The following is a 17,020-nucleotide window of genomic DNA, read 5'->3' on the forward strand; positions in this document are numbered from 1 at the left end:
AGAAATGTATTCCCTCGTTATACTGGTGGGCGCCTAGGACATGAAATGAAAAAACAGAAATGTATTCCCTCGTTATACTGGTGGGCGCCTAGGACATGAAATGAAAAAACAGAAATGTATTCCCTCGTTATACTGGTGGGCGCCTAGGACATGAAATGAAAAAACAGAAATGTATTCCCTCGTTATACTGGTGGGCGCCTAGGACATGAAATGAAAAAACAGAAATGTATTCCCTCGTTATACTGGTGGACGCCTAGGACATGAAATGAAAAAACAGAAATGTATTCCCTCGTTATACTGGTGGGCGACCTAGGACATGAAATGTAAAGACTGAAAAGTATTCCTCTCGTTATACAGGTGGGCGCCTGACTTCAACAACAACTTTGAAAATAAAATGTCATTCCTTTCTTTAGGTTGGCGAGATTTAAACAACTTTAAAAATAAAACGCCTTTCCTCTCTTCAGGCGGGCTCCTAACTTCAACAACAACTTTGAAAATAAAATGTCATTCCTTTCTTTAGGTTGGTGAGATTTAAACAACTTTAAAAATAAAACGCCTTTCCTCTCTTCAGGCGGGCTCCTGACCTCAACAACAATTTTGAAAAATAAAACGCCTTTCCTCTCTTCAGGCGGGCTCCTGACTTCAACAACAACTTTGAAAATAAAATGCCAATCCTTTCTTTAGGTTGGCGAGATTTAAACAACTTTAAAAATAAAACGCCTTTCCTCTCTTCAGGCGGGCTCCTAACCTCAACAACAACTTTGAAAAATAAAACGTCTTTCCTCTCTTTAGGCAGGCTCCTGACTTCAACAACAACTTTGAAAATAAAATGTCATTCCTTTCTTTAGGTTGGCGATATTCAATATCCTGTTTGAGGGCGGATGAACCCAAAATATCCTATTTGAAGGCGGATGAACCCAAAATGTCCTATTTGAGGGTGGATGACCCAAAATATCCTATTTGAGGGCGGATGAACCCAAAATATCCTATTTGAGGGCGGATGAACCCAAAATGTCCTATTTGAGGGCGGATGACTCAAAATATCCTATTTGAGGGCGGATGAACCCAAAATACCCTATTTGAGGGCGGATGAACCCAAAATGTCCTATTTGAGGGCGGATGACCCAAAATATCCTATTTGAGGGCGGATGAATCCAAAATATCCTATTTGATGGCGGATGAACCCAAAATATCCTATTTGAGGGTGGATGAACCCAACATATCCTATTTGAGGGCGGATGAACCCAACTAGGAAGTGCGTCTCCTACGAGTAAAACTTCTATGAACCAAAATCAGGAAGTGTGCCTCCTATACCTGAAAATAAACTTAGGAAGTGCGTCTCCTAGGGTTAAAAACAAACTTAGGAAGTGTGTCTCCTATGGGTAAAACTTTAATGATTTTAAACTAGGAAGTGCGTCTCCTATTAATGAAATCTTAATTTAGGAAGTGCGTCTCCTATGCATGATATTAATCTTAGGAAGTGCGTGTCCTAAGGGAAAAAATAAACTTAGGAGTGTGTCTCCTATGGGTAAAACTTTAATGATTTTAAACTAGGAAGTGTGTCTCCTATTAATGAAAACTTAATTTAGGAAGTGCGTCTCCTATGCATGAAATTAAACTTAGGGAGTGCGTCTCCTAGGGGTAAAAATAACTTAGGAAGTGCATCTCCTATGGGGTAAAATAAACTTAGGAAGTGCATCTCCCATTAATGAAAACTTAATTTAGGAAGTGCGTCTCCTATGCATAAAATTAAACTTAGGAAGTGCGTCGCCTAGGGGTAAAATAAACTTAGGAAGTGTGTCTCCTATGGGTAAAAATAAACTTAGGAAGTGCGTCTCCTATTAATGAAATCTTAATTTAGGAAGTGCGTCTCCTATGCATGAAATTAAACTTAGGAAGTGCGTCTCCTAGGGTAAAAATAAACTTAGGAAGTGCGTCTCCTAGGGGTAAAAATAAACTTAGGAAGTGCGTCTCCTAGGGGTAAAAATAAACTTAGGAAGTGCGTCTCCTATGGGTAAAACTTTAATGGTTTTAAACTAGGAAGTGCGTCTCCTATTAATGAAATCTTAATTTAGGAAGTGCGTCTCCTATGCGTGAACCATTTCCTTCTTCCTGAATTACCTTCTTACAGAACTGCTTTCCTTAAAAACTTGTGTTGTCTTCCCTCGAAACTGCTGGGGATAACACTTGCTGGGGAATTATTTACTTACCTGTTGGGGGATAATACTACTAGGGGAATCTCCTTTCTTCCCCTTTCCTTCAAAACTTTTATTTTCTCTCAACATTGCTGAGGATAAAAATGTTATTAGCTGGGGATAACGTTGTCGAGGATAACACTGCTAGGGGATTTTGATTCCTTCAAAACTAGTGCTTCCCTCTTCTGAAGGCTGCTGGGAATGACACTGGCCTTTTGCTTTTTCCGAGCACAAGTTTCATCCTTTTGTTCTGTCCGCTGGGGAACAACTTCCTTTATTAAAACTTGTTATGCTAGGGGTAAAACTGGTTCAAAGACCACTTCCCTTGAGACTGGTGCTATCTTTATTCTTCCCCAAATGGGTATCTGACTTTCAGAAAATTTTCTAAATGAAAGGAAAATTTTCTGCCCCAGTTTGATGATCTCCCTTGTGGCATGCCTTTCCGCTATCAATGCCATTTCCTTTTAAGATTCGACTGTGGTGGTTGGTTATGATACTCCTACTGGGGATGGCTTTTCCCTTTCTCCTTCCCTGCTCTGCGTTCCAAAAAACTTGCTGGGGATGATATTATTTGCTGGGGATGATCCCTTTCTGCTGGGGATATCCCTCTTCTTTTGTGGTATAGCTCGGAAACTGGCATTTTACGGACTTTTAGTCTCGTATGAATTTCCCTAATCATGCTCATTGATCTCCTTGCTTTGTCCACGGGCCTTGGTCTTGAGTTTTAATAACCTTTGATTTCGGCGGGGATATCCTTCTTGACACTCACCCATCCTTTTGTCAATCTCCTTTTGCGGGGGATATCTTTCTTGACACTGGCCTCGTGCTTGTTCCTTCTTGACTTAGACCATTTGGATGTTCTAATCGGATCTGGTCTTGCATAATTGAAAAGCTGATGGCAGATTTTGAAGTCATTTCTCACTTGTTCTGACCAAACAGACTCTACTGGGGAATTTTTCTATGAAAAGAGAAAGATAAACTAAAAGGGAACCGAATAAAAGACAAAGGAAAAAAGATGACTCTTTAACAAGAGAAACTATAAATAAAAGCCTATCAAACGCAGATACCGACTCTAATAATCATGACATGCACATGTGGCCTATCCTCTGCTGTCACTCGTCTTTTAAGATCTTCACTTGGCGATTCCCCATCTGATTCTCAATCTTATTCGACTTGTAGTGCCCGAAGGGTTTTCACTATCAAGCCTCTCTCATTTTGGTTTTTCTCTCAGCTTTCATCGCCTTATGGTGTCCGTAAAGATTTTCACCGATAAGACTCTCTCATTTTTATCAATTTCCAGCTAGGGATTTGGAGTGTTGCCGGTATGATTCTCTCTGTTGGGGATTAGAGTCCTTTCTGCTGTGGAATATAGTGTTATGTTCACCGGTAAGACTCTCATTTGTCTGACTTGGCATCTTTTGAAGACTGATCAGAAGGTCTTGTTTTGGACCGTAATGTGGGATTTTGGATAGGCTAGAAAGAAAGGGTATTAAAGGCTCAAAAATAAATCAATTTTGGGGTTCAAAATTACAACCTTCGGAACCATATTTGTTTACAACAAGCGCAACCCTTGCCCCAGTTTCTTGCTTGGGATTTTTAAATTTTTTTGTTACACTATGCACACCATGCACACTATGCACCCTATGACCGAGCCGTGAGGCGCCTACGTATCCTCTTTGAGAAATCAGGTCAAACGTAGTTCCCAATTCCTTTGTTTTCTTCTGACTTTCTTTTGTTTTTTTTCATTTCTTTCTTTTGTTGTTGTTTTTTTTTTGTTGCTTTCTTTTCCCTTTTTTTCTTTTTTTTTTTCCTTCCACGTTTATGTTTCTAACCTGTTGTTACCGATTCCGAATGAGGGGTATGAAAAGAAAAATAAATAAAGCTCAAAAGGGGTAACGAAGGATAAAGTGTTTAGGTAGAAGAACAAAATGCCTTCATCATTCTAGTCTTCAAAACACGCTAAGGGCAAACAATACAATTAAACAAAGATTTGTAGCCTCTTCTGATGGTGCTGGACTTGACAATTATATTCACACATTTGCTTTTTCGTTTGTCCTCTCTAAAGCACCGTTTGGCAACACTCTCACTCTCATTATCATGAACGACCCTCATGTCAATTTGGCGAATCCTGCTTTTAACGGTTTGCTTTATGTTTTACTTGCCGCAGTTCCGCATGACTCGAGCTCCGATTAATCTCAAACCGCCCTTATTTTTTTTAAAATGTTCCGATCACCTCTCCAGGGTTTTATGATTAACTTTTAAGATTAGGCCCAAACTGTGTGCGCATGTCATATCACTAGAATCGACGCTGAACGAGGACAAAACAAAAGGATAAAAAGAATTAAACAAAGAAGATGACTGGAAATGATAGAAGGCTGGATTTTGCATTAGACTACCGGTGAAATGGTTTGAATAACAAAACAAACAAAAACAAACCAGAATAAAGTCCCAAAACAAACCTAGACAAAACTAAACAAACCGCTATGACAAAATGGAAAGATAAGAAAGTTTGACACAAGACAATATCCGAATTACAACCCTAAGAATAATCCGGACAACAGAAATGACAACAAAATAAGCCACCAAAAGCTTCTCTCTTACTAACCAAGAAACGGAGCATCCTCCCACTTTATCAAACCTGACATCTTAGCCACTGAGCTTCGCATCAATATTGCCAAGACCATTACCAACTTCAATATCATCAATCTCAGTCAATAAGTTTCCAATAGGATTCGAGTGCTTCTGTCATCAGGCCTCATCCCCACAAAGGGTGTATCATGATGTGCAGGTAAAGGATTCTGTGTGATATTCTGGGTGTCATTGTCTTGGATTACAATCAGGTTTTCCTGGATCTTGTGTTTCCGGCTTACCACAAACCAACCACCTTAACTTTCTTTGTGATTCAAAACAAAACAGGTTAGAATGGACTCAGTCGGTACTCATTATTAACAACATCTTTTTTCCTTTTTCTTTTTCTTTTTTTTCTTTTTTCTTTCTTTTTTTTGATTTTTTTCCTTTTTTTTTTGGTGTGGTCGAATCTTATGGAGATTGCCTACGTATCATGACCCCGCATGATTCAGACCTTGCGTAGTTCGGACACATAAAAAGTAAACAACAATAAAACATTTTTGGAATTATTTAAAGACGAACAACAAGCTCGAAATCCACCGGCCCACATTCTCTAATCCAAAGAAATACAAATTCAAGCAAAATAAAATGACGGATTCCTTTATATGCTGATTTTGACCAAATGGCTGTTTTTGCAAACATGGCCCCTTCCCAATTTCAAATGAATTTTGAGGCCGGGAAGATTATTTTATGACATTTGACAAACTTGTCCGTTCTTTTACGAAAATAGCCTTTCGACAACTGAAAGATACTCTAAGGCTATTTCGGCAAGAACGGTTTAAGACACTGTCGTAGCTGGCTCGGCTTATTTTGACTAAAAATCCAAACGGTATTCACCTGGCCGCTGACTCTTTGTTTTTTTTTAAATTAAAATAAAAGACCTGGTGTTGCAAACACAGCCTTTTACTGTCTCGGGGACAAAGATTTTAAGGCTGCGTTAGTTAACCAGCCAAAATCCTAAAAAATGACCCAAGGTGACTGTTTATACAAAGTCAGCCTTCCGGCGTCCCTTTCGGGAACATTCGGCTATTTTTGACAAAAACAGCATCACCCGACTTATTTATGACTTTTTTTATTGTTTTTCAAAATAGAAAACTCAATATTGCAAATACGACCTTTCAACGCCTCGGGGACGAAGATTTTTAAGGCTGTGTGGGTCAACTGGACCAAATCTTAAACATGACCCAAAAGGTGGCTGTTTATGCAAAGTCAGCCTTCCGGCGTCCCTTTCGGGAACATTCGGCTATGTTTTGACAAAACAGCGTCAACCGACTTCTTTATGATGAAATTAAAATTTGACATATATATTTTTTTGCTATTTTTGCAAAGGGGAGATTGAACATCACCCGACTTATTTATGACAAACTTAAAATTTTGACATGTTTTTATTTATTTATTTATTTATTTGTTTTTGGCTATTTTAGCAAAAGGGGAGGTTGGACCCGATGAGGGTTGCCTACGTATCTCACATCCGGTGAGAATCAAACCCGCGTAGTTCGGGAATAAAACAAACTATATTTTTTTTAAAAAAAAAACAAGACTCTTTTTCATTTTCATTTTTCATGGGAAGACAAACTATTTTCCTTTTCTATTTTTGAAAACAAGACAGAACAACGACCCTTTTTTCTATTTTTCCTTTGCTTTTAGTAAAACAAACTAATAAAACATTTTTTTTTTATTTTCTCAAAATTTCGGCAGAGTTTCGACAGTATTTGGGCATTGGGTTTTTCCAAAAATAAACAATTAACTCCCTAACCGCTATTTCTTTTTTTTCTTTTCCTCAATTTCACAATATTCCTGATATTCAAAAGTCGGTCAACACACGTGTCCGAAGCAAATAAATGCACAAGTAGAAGCAAGTAAGATGCATCAGGATGGTCATTTTCATATTTTGGTACACCTGTCCTAGACAGACCCAACCCCTGTGTTGAGCCTCCAAAGTCAAATGCACGTGATGCAAACAAACGTTCCTACTAGGGATCCGGCATGAAGCTGAGTTATTCTAGGTTCATAACCTGGGTATTTGTTCTAGACTGTGTACCCGAGCGGACAACTCGAGTCGAGGAGGGGGCTACGTACCGGGGAACAACGGGATCGTCCGGCTTTGTAACTTGTCCGGCCTCTTTCTTATTTCAGGTATTGACACTAACAGAATAGGGAGTCTCGACCAGCGAGCTCCTCCCCGGAGGTAAGAAGAGAAGGGTTTCAGCACAGTTTATATACAGTTCAGATAATATCAAAACGGTAAAAGCATCATTTAGCACATTGAGCCCAAACATGTAACAAAATCAGATAAAACCAAATATAACAATTTATCTAAGCTCAAATTTCTAACCCTGAACCAGTGGTTCTGCGTTGTCGCTCCCCAGCAGAGTCGCCAGAGCTGTCACACCTCCTTTTTCCGCTCTCGCGAGGGGTGAAGGAGTTTTTCCAATTAAAGGACAATCGAAACGGGATTTGTTTATTTATTTCAGAGTCTCCACTTGGGAGATTTAGGGTGTCCCAAGTCACCAATTTAATCCCGAATCGAGGAAAAGAATGACTCTGTATTACAGTCCGCGAACCAGAAATCCGGATAAGGAATTCTGTCAACCCGGGAGAAGGTGTTAGGCATTCCCGAGTTCCGTGGTTCTAGCACGGTCGCTCAACTGTCATATTCATCTTGATTATCTGATTTAATACATGTTGAACCTATGTGCGAATTTTAACTTTTAACGGCTTTTGTCATTATTATTATTTTTATCAAGAATTGCAACAACGTGGAAATACATCTCGAACCACGTCACATCAATGCACCCGTGGTTGTTGGCACATTTCAACTCTGTTGAGATTTGGATTTCGGTCACATAAATGTGCACCCAAGTTTAAGAAGATAAGATTATTAAATACGCGCCTAAAGACTAACGCATTGTTATTTTGAGAAAAGCCGTAAAGTTCGTTATGCGGCCTGTCTCGAAATCTAAGCATTCAAAATAACTACCCGTTGAGGGCCCCGCAATTTGTGTATTCTTGTTTGTCGAGGCTCGTCTCATTCATTATTTTTTTAAAGGAATTTGCAACGTCATGGACATGCATCTCGAACCACATCACAATCAATGCACCCGTGGTTAGCGACACATTTCGACTTCGTTGAGATTTGGATTTGGGTCACATAAATGCGCACCCGAGTTTAAGAAGATAACATTATTAAATACGCGCCTAAAGTGACTAGCGTATCATTATTTGGGTAGGGCCGTGAAATTTGCTAAACGGCCCGTCCCGGAATCTAAGTATTTAATACGTACATTCAACGAGGGCCCCGCCATTTATGTGTTTATCCAGCGAGGCTCATCTCATTTATTTTAAAAGGACAATCCTAAAGTGACTACATTTTATGAAGTTTGTCTCTAAAATAAAATCTCCAAATTAATTACATGCTTTTTTTAAAAAAAAAAGGGACGTGACTTATTAGTTATTAGTTTACGGCTAATGCAAATGGAAAATTGCTATCGAGTTTGTACAAAGAGAGATTTTTTTCGTTCTATATTCTATTATTTAATAACACTAGAACATGAGATTGACACACAATAATATCAACACAAATTAACTATTCTTTGATTAATTTAGACTAACATTATTAGATGAAGGAGTTATTATACATATGCAACCCCATTACTCATTAATCAGTCAACTACATTTTTATATAAAGAAAGGAAAACTCTGTTCAAGCACAAATCTAAACAGGAGGAATTCAACAGGAACAAAGCCTGGTCAATACTTCATTTCGCCTCAAGCCAAGAGCGTACAAATGTGTACCTGGAAATGGTAATACAATGAGAAAAGAAGGAGGAGTCAGCAGCAGTAATAACACAGCGACGCAACAGCAACCCAACAGCAGCAATTCGAACCAGATTCAAGGCCCAGAAAAATTTGAAGAAAACCAAGCAAGCTCGATAGAACAAACCCAAAAGTTTGTAAAAGACTTAAACAGCAACAAACCACATCACCGCAAACATGCTCAACCCCACGTGTATTAAACCCGAAACTAAACTCGTCTCACTTTGTTTTTGTTTTCTCTTTTAAAATTCTCCAACACTCTCTTAGGATTTTCAGAATGTCTTTCTCTCTCCAAAAATAATCCTCTCTAAAAACTATCTTTGTAAAAATGTCCTCCTAAAATGTTCTCCTCAAAAAAAAATGTCTCTTTCCTATGTCCAAATGACTCTATTTATAACCAACACTCTTATCTTGAACCACTAACCCGAAATATTCCCCTAATGGCATGCCTTGCCCCCACTACTTAATGTTTTTCTTATTTAATTCCTTTGTCCCCCACGCCTACATGTTTTTGTCCCCCACTACATTAAACAAATATATCAACCCCACTCCATTATATCTTGTCTCCCATGCTTAACTTAAATAATTACATTATTTCCCCCCACTACATTATGTCTTGTCCCCCACTATATTATTTTAATATTGTTAATGCCTAGTGGACAGAGCACTCAGATTAAACAATTGTTCAAATTTACAATTCCAAAAATACCCCTCCGACCTTACTGAAATTACCATTTTACCCCTGAATGTACTGTAATTTACCAATCTACCCTCATCAGCTATAACCAATTCACCTAATTAATTCCAACCCAGATACAGCAAATATAACCAATTTCTAAACAAATTCAATCAACAAATCCCATGAACACAAATTGAATCATACAACATCAGATTAATGGGAATAAATTAACCATATTGGGAACCAATCCTGGTTAACTTAGAAAAAAAATGAACGAGCAAGGAGACAACAATATTAACAACAAAAGTGAACTGAAACAACATGAATCACAATTAATGGAATCGAAATGCAAACTGAAATCATATGATGAACAACAAAAAGCAGGAAACCAAACGATACACAAAACGAAATTATCCGAACCAACTCAATATTAGCAAAGATACTATACATGGTACAACTAATAATCATGAGGGACAAACCAATCGAACTGAAATTCGACTAAAAGAATTCAACGAATTTCTTACAACCAAAATTCAATCCAAGAACGATTCAAATTCCTTAAAGCCATATAGATCATAAAAATGAGAAAGGGAGATGAGACGGACCTTAAAAACCTTTAACAATCTGGACCTCGACTGCGTATGAACTATTTCGATGACCCCGACCAAAGCTCGAACAAACGAGATGGTGAGGCCTCGTTTTGGTTTTGGACTAAAGGCGACAAAAACAAAAAGTGAAGAAGCAGCGATGGAGTTTGGTTTTGAACGTGATGGACGACGAGGCAGCAGCAACGCAGCCAAAGCAGATGTTGGACGAAGCTGAAGGCAGCAGCAACGCAGCAGGTGAGGTTTGTTGGCGATCGACGAGCTGCTTCACGTCGTTGGCTGGATGCAGAAGGAGCAGCAGAAGCGAGCTGGTAGTTTGGATGGAGAAAAATGAAGCAAAACCCCACGTCCATGGCTAGAGTGGCGGACTGCTGGTGGTCGCCGATTTCAGGCAGTCATGGTCGTCGTTTAGGGTGGCATTGATGACGGTAAACGGGGGTGAAGGCTGTTGCTGTGGCTGTTCGTGGTTGATGAAGCAGAAGCAGAAGCAACGAACGGATGTCTATGGTGTTTGTTGCTTCACTGTCAGGTGGCTATGGAGGTTCGATGACTAGTGAAGGGTGGTCGATGGAAGGGGTTGTGCGTGTGTGTGAAAGGGGCAGCCATGGATGAAGGTTGTTTGGAGGAGATGGAGAGAAAGAGAGGGGGGCGGATGGGTTTAGTCTTAGGGTTAGAAAAATGAAATGAAGATTAGTAGGGGTTAGGTCATTTGGGGTTATGGGGCGAACCGGGTCGACCCGTGTTGAAATGGACCGGGTCATGGGGAAGGTTGGGTATTTTTTGGGCCTGTGGTTTGAAATTGAAGAAGAGGCTCAATTCCGATTTTCTTTATATTTTTTGCTCTATTTTCTTCTACTTTCTAATTAATAAAACTAAAATTCTAAATTAAGTTATAAACTAAATTAACTTATCAAAAATACTAATTAATTCCTAGCGACAAATATCATACATAATTAAGCATAAAATTGTATAATTGGACATTAAATGCTAAAAATGCAAAAATACATATTTTTATGATTTTTTCATTTTGTAAAACAAACTTAACTACTCCTAACTGTAGAATTAAATATTGAATGCAAATGCGACATATTTTTATATTTTTATCAATTTAACAAATAAACATGCACAGACAAATACAAATAATTATCCAAAAATGTCACAAAAATTCTCAAAATTGCACACCAAGAAAAATCGGTTTATTTTGAATTTTTGGGAGTAATTCTTTCATAGGGCAAAAATCACGTGCTTACAATGCCTATGACATGAGGAAATATGAAACAGATTATGAAATAAGCCTCGACTTTGCTTTCCATAAATGACTCCAATAATAAAGTGTCCTAAAGGCTTTGTACACAATTTATGCCATAAGTGGTTGTCCGAGATAATTTTTTGCCTTATGAGTACATCTAATGTAATTCGGGTTGTTGCATACTTCGATGTTGAAATTGTATATTGTTATGATTGGAAAAGAGTAATTCAAGAACAATTGGTGTAATTGTTTGCTTATGCTTTTGATGTGTGTTTTATTGCGATATGTTGTGTCCCCTCCTTTTTGGAAGAATCTGTTGTGTTTAAAGTTCCAGTGTTAATAAACTTGAGGTGTATGATTTCTGAAATATTGTATATGCCCATGATTCATGATTCCTCCTATGTGTACTTGACATCTTGAATTGAATGGCTTGTTATTGAAATTGATATTGATGTGAAATATATGGAAATAATGTGAAATGTGGGAGAGAAGGGATTGAGTTATGAAATGTGGCCTAGTGCCAAGTACGATGTGATAATTGTAGCCCCAGGTTCCTATGAATTGATATATGTGAAATAAAGATTGAAATGAGATGATTAATGAGAAAGGAACAATGTCTTGGTAAGACGACCTAGTCGATCGGGCTGTGATCGGACACCATGCCACACACATGGTGGTATTGTGCTGATATTGAACTCCAACAATTGAGAATGAGATTGTGATTGAGGTACATGTCTCAAATGAGGCGACCTAGCCGATCGGTCGTGATCGGACTCCGCTCAAGAAAGCGGTGGTATTATGAATGATGATGAACAATATCAAGTGGCCCGAACTAATGTCATGGAAATTATGTGAAAGATTACATGGTTCGTTTGTTTGATGATGTGGTGATTGTTAAAGCTCTTAATTGACCTTTATGATTTCCTTATTCTTGTTTGTTAGTTCTTTCTAATGAGAAGGTGTTTATGATTTCTTGTTCTGGTATGATAGTTCTATCTAACTAGATGGTGTTTAGTTATACATACTAGTGTTATTCGATGAAACTAACGTCCCTTTTGCCAGGGGCGTTACGTCTTTAAATGGATGTAGGTATTTCTATAGCAGGCAGTGTTGGTCGCAGCTAGAGTCGCATCATCCTTTCAGCTGACTTGGTGAACCCCACTTCATTTTGGGGTCCTGATTCATCTGTTTATCATGTACTTTGTATTTGAGGTATAGCCGGAGCCTTGTTACCGGCATTTCCATATTACATTTCTCTTCAGTTATGTTTAGAGGCTCCGTAGACAGGTTATGGGTAGTGTCGGGTATTGGATTTAAAATAGAAATATTGATGTTTGGCAAAGATTTGTAAAACTTGTAATACTTTGATAATTATGACTTAAAGTACTAATGGAAATGAAATGGGAAGTTGTTAATGAAATACTTATTAATTCTGAACAATGGAGTCCATCTCCTATTTAACCATGAGTTGGCTTGGGTAGAATGAATCCTAACAGGCTTGCTCAGTCGGGTTTACTCGGTTGAGCACCGGTCGCGCTCTTTGGATTTTGGGGCATGACAGACTCCCTATGAGTTACTTAAAGGGATAAAACCAAATATATCCCATCTTAGGGCATTTGGATGCAAGTGCTTTGTGCACAATAATGGAAAAGACTCCCTAGGTAAGTTTGATCCCAGAAATAATGAGGGAGTATTCTTGGGATATTCTTCACATAGCAAAGCATATAAAGTGTTCAATAAAAGAACTTTGTGTGTAGAAGAAAGTGTGCATGTAGTGTTTGATGAAACTAACGTTCTTTCTGAGAGACAAGAACATGAAGATAAAGCCATTGGATTGGTAAAGGATTTGACTGAAGTCTCAGCACAAGTTAAAGTGGCACCAAAAGAAGGAACATGTGATGGAACAGGTTCTTCCATTCAGGGAAACCTGACAGGGGGAACTGATCAAAAAGGTATTGAAACAAATCCCCTAAAAGAACCTGTTAATGACCCTATTCCTCAGCAACAGAACATGGGAGAAACATCTAGTAGACATTAGTTGGTTGTGAAACCTCATAAGTATCAAAGTTCTCATCCTATTGAGAACATAATCATTGATCCAACATCTGGAGTCAAAACTAGATCACAACTAAAGAATATGTGTGCTTTTGATGCTTTATTATCTCTTATTGAACCTAAAAATGTTGTTGAGGCTTTACAGGATGCAGATTGGGTGAATGCAATTCAAGATGAACTCAATCAGTTCGAGAGAAATCAAATTTGGCATCTAGTTCCAAGACCCAAGGATAGATCAATTATTGGTACAAAATGGGTCTTCAGAAACAAACTTGATGAAGATGGAACAGTTATAAGAAACAAGGCAAGACTTGTGGTCCAAGGTTACAGACAAGATGAGGGATAGATTATGATGAGACTTTTGCTCCAGTTGCAAGACTAGAGGCAATAAGACTCCTCATAGCCTTTGATGCACACATGGAATTCACTCTCCATCAGATGGATGTCAAAAGTGCCTTCCTGAATGGCTACCTGAAAGAAGAAGTGTTTGTGAAATAACCTCCAGGGTTTGAAAGCAAGGAATGTCCTGAGCATGTGTACAAATTAGACAAGTCTCTCTATGGACTCAAGCAGGCTCCTAGAGCATGGTATGTACAACTGTCCAAATTTCTGCTTGAACATGGCTACAAAAGGGGTAAAATTGACAGTACCCTATTCTTAAGGGAAAAAGGTAAGGATCTCCTTGTAGTACAAATATATGTTGATGACATAATCTTTGGGGCCACCACTGATAAACTAAGTAAGGATTTTGCCAAATTAATGGGGAGTTAGTTTAAAATGAGTATGATGGGTGAGCTTAACTTTTTCTTAGGCTAAAGATCAAACAAAGCCCAAATGGAACCATGATCCATCAGCAGAAGTATGCAAAAGAGCTGATCAAAAAGTTTAAAATGGATGAATCAAAGGAAATAGACACCCCCATTGCAACTGCCACTAAATTATACATAGATAAACCTGGTTCATCAGTTGATTAGAAGTTGTATAGGGGTACAATTGGTTCACTCTTGTATCTTAATGCCAGCAGACCTAATATAGCTTTCAGTGTAGGGCTTTGTGCTCGCTTTCAGGCCAATCCAAAAGAGTCTCACTTAATTGTTGTCAAGAGGATACTAAAATATTTGAAAGGCACCATTGATCTATGTCTTTGGTATCCTAAAGGTAGTAATTTCAATCTAGTAGGATATGCTGATTATGCAGGTTTCCTTGTGGATAGGAAAACCACCTCAGGTATGGCTCACTTTCTTGGCTCATGTTTTGTATCCTGGGCCACTAAAAAGCAAAATTCAATGGCCTTATCCACTACTGAGGCTAAATATGTTGTTGTTGCTTCGTGTTGTGCTCAATTGTTATGGATCAAACAGCAGCTGGTAGATTTTGGCATTGAAGTTGGTTGAATTCCTATATTTTGTGATAACACTAGTGCTATAAGTATGACAAAGAACCCTGTTCATCATAAGAGGACTAAGCACATTGATGTTAGACACCACTTCTTAAGAGATAACTATGATAAAGGATTGATCTCCATAGAATTTGTGCTACTAATAAATAAATTGTTGACATCTTCACTAAAGCATTGAGTGGAGAAAACATTGAGAGGAACAGGTTGGAATTAGGGATGATTAAGATCACCTAATAGGTCCAGCTCAGAATGCACAATGAAAAAAATGAAAAAAATAAAAGAAAACAAATTTGGCTAGGAATTCTGAACTTGTGTAATTATCTAGATTAATTCTTACTCAGTTTCATACTTTAATTAGTATACTCCTGTGACATGTATTTATATGACTCACTGATCTCTTACAAAATTTTCTCTATTATGGCATTTGACGCATGTTCAAGAGACTTCTAAATGAAGAATCTGGTTTATCAGTATGGGTTCATATGAAAGCTAAGGTATATTTTCTATACTCTGCACAATTAGAAAGAATAATAATTCAATCATGAGCAGAAGTCCTATACTTGTTAAATTCCTAGAAAATTCTATTTGTTAGCATTGAACCAGTTCTGTTTGCCTAGAACTCTAAACCGAAAATTTTGCCTAAAATCTAGGGAAGATAAACCGATCATTCAAAATCTGGAATTTCAAGTTGATTAGACCTCTATTTGACCACTGAAAAAGGTTGTCGTTACCTATTAAATGTGTATTTCTCTTTAAATACACATCATTTATCCTTCCATCTTTATAATTCCAAACCGTCAAAAACATTTCTTCACTTTCACTTGCCCTCTTCTCCAAAACTCTAAATTCCCAAATTCTCTCAAGAAAACAACGATCATGACTAACCCACAAGACAATCCTGGAACTCCTCCACCACCATCTCCCTCAAATTCATCCACACCTTCTCCACCTAGTACACCGCCAAAACCTAGACTGCATAGGGTGAAAATGCTTGCTCGAAAGACCTTAGCATCTGGGGCTTTGAGCAAGAAATTAAATGAAAAGTTGAAGGCAAGCCAGGCCCAAAACTCCAGCTCTAGCTCTGATTCTAAATCATATCAATCCACTACTGAGGGAGAAGGACCTAGGTCTTCTAACTCTGAAAAGACTGAAGAATCTCCATCTAAGGCAATTTCTTCTGAGAATATAGAATCTAGGTTTATTCTGGTTGGGTCTGTTAAGGATGTAAAAGTACCAGGGTCACAAAGGAGTGGAGGTAAAAAGAATTTTGAAAAAGAAAAAGAGAGAGAGGGTGTATGTGGTGATGAGAGGGGAAATGGGAAGGGAGCAGTTCTTGTTGTCTGTGGGGTTGCACAAGAAAGGGTAGAAAAGAGTGGCATGAAGTCAAGGGGAAATGGTTCTGGGGAAGCAACTGAAGGGTTGGTTCATCTGAGCACACAGAGAGATGAACTTATTTCATCTACTGAAGAGACCCTACCAGACCTACTGAAAAAGGTTGGGGCAAGCTATGACCCAAAGAAATGTAGAACTCCCACAATAAAAGCCCCCAATGTTCCTAAGCCTTCCATGAAAAGAAAGGCTTCATCCCCAACACCTACTGCCTCTTCAATGCCAAGGGGTAGAGCCACAAGAAGTAGGGTGAAACAGAGTGAAGTTGATCTACAGAGGGCTTTAAAAGAGAGTAAGAAAAAGAAAATGGATAAAGGAAAGGGAAAGATTGCAGAATCCTCAGAGGCTGTTGAGGAAGAGGATATGGAACTGGTCCATCAAGAAAGGGGTACATCAATGGAGGTTCCTACCCCCAAGCCTAAAAAGCCCAAGACCTCCTCTAAGAAGTTTTTCTCTTTGTCTGAGGCTGTTGAACCTATACTAGCCAAGAGGACAAGATCTGTAGTGAAAAAAAAACAATCAAAAATTTCTGAAGATGATGACTGGAGTGGAGAAGAAGAAGTAAATGACTCTGAGAAGGAACATGATAAGCTTGCCATGTTTGGCAAAAGAAAGATTTTAAAGGGTAGAATGCTGAAAGACCTGGTGGAACCAGGAATGATGAGATTGGTGGATGCTTTAGTTGCTCAGGGATGGAAGGACATGGTCCTTCAGATGGATGGTAGGCTAGCCAGAAATGAGCTAATTGAATTTATGGCCAATGTTGCGGTTAAGGATAGCATTGTTAGTAGCCTAGTGAAAGGAGTCCAAGTGCAATTATGCAAAGAAACTGGGAGAGATCCAAGACATACCCTCTGATAGATTTGATGACTATACAAGGCAAAGGTGGCCCTGCTTGGACTCCATCCCTACTTCTCTTGCAATCACCAGGAAGTTTTGTGATTCAGAAGAGGTGAATGAAGCCAGGGCTGTGCAGAAAAGTGAAATGAGGCCTGAGCACAAGGT

The sequence above is a fragment of the Nicotiana tabacum genome, chromosome 10 (assembly GCF_000715075.1).
Source record: "Nicotiana tabacum cultivar K326 chromosome 10, ASM71507v2, whole genome shotgun sequence".
Taxonomy (NCBI): domain Eukaryota; kingdom Viridiplantae; phylum Streptophyta; class Magnoliopsida; order Solanales; family Solanaceae; genus Nicotiana; species Nicotiana tabacum.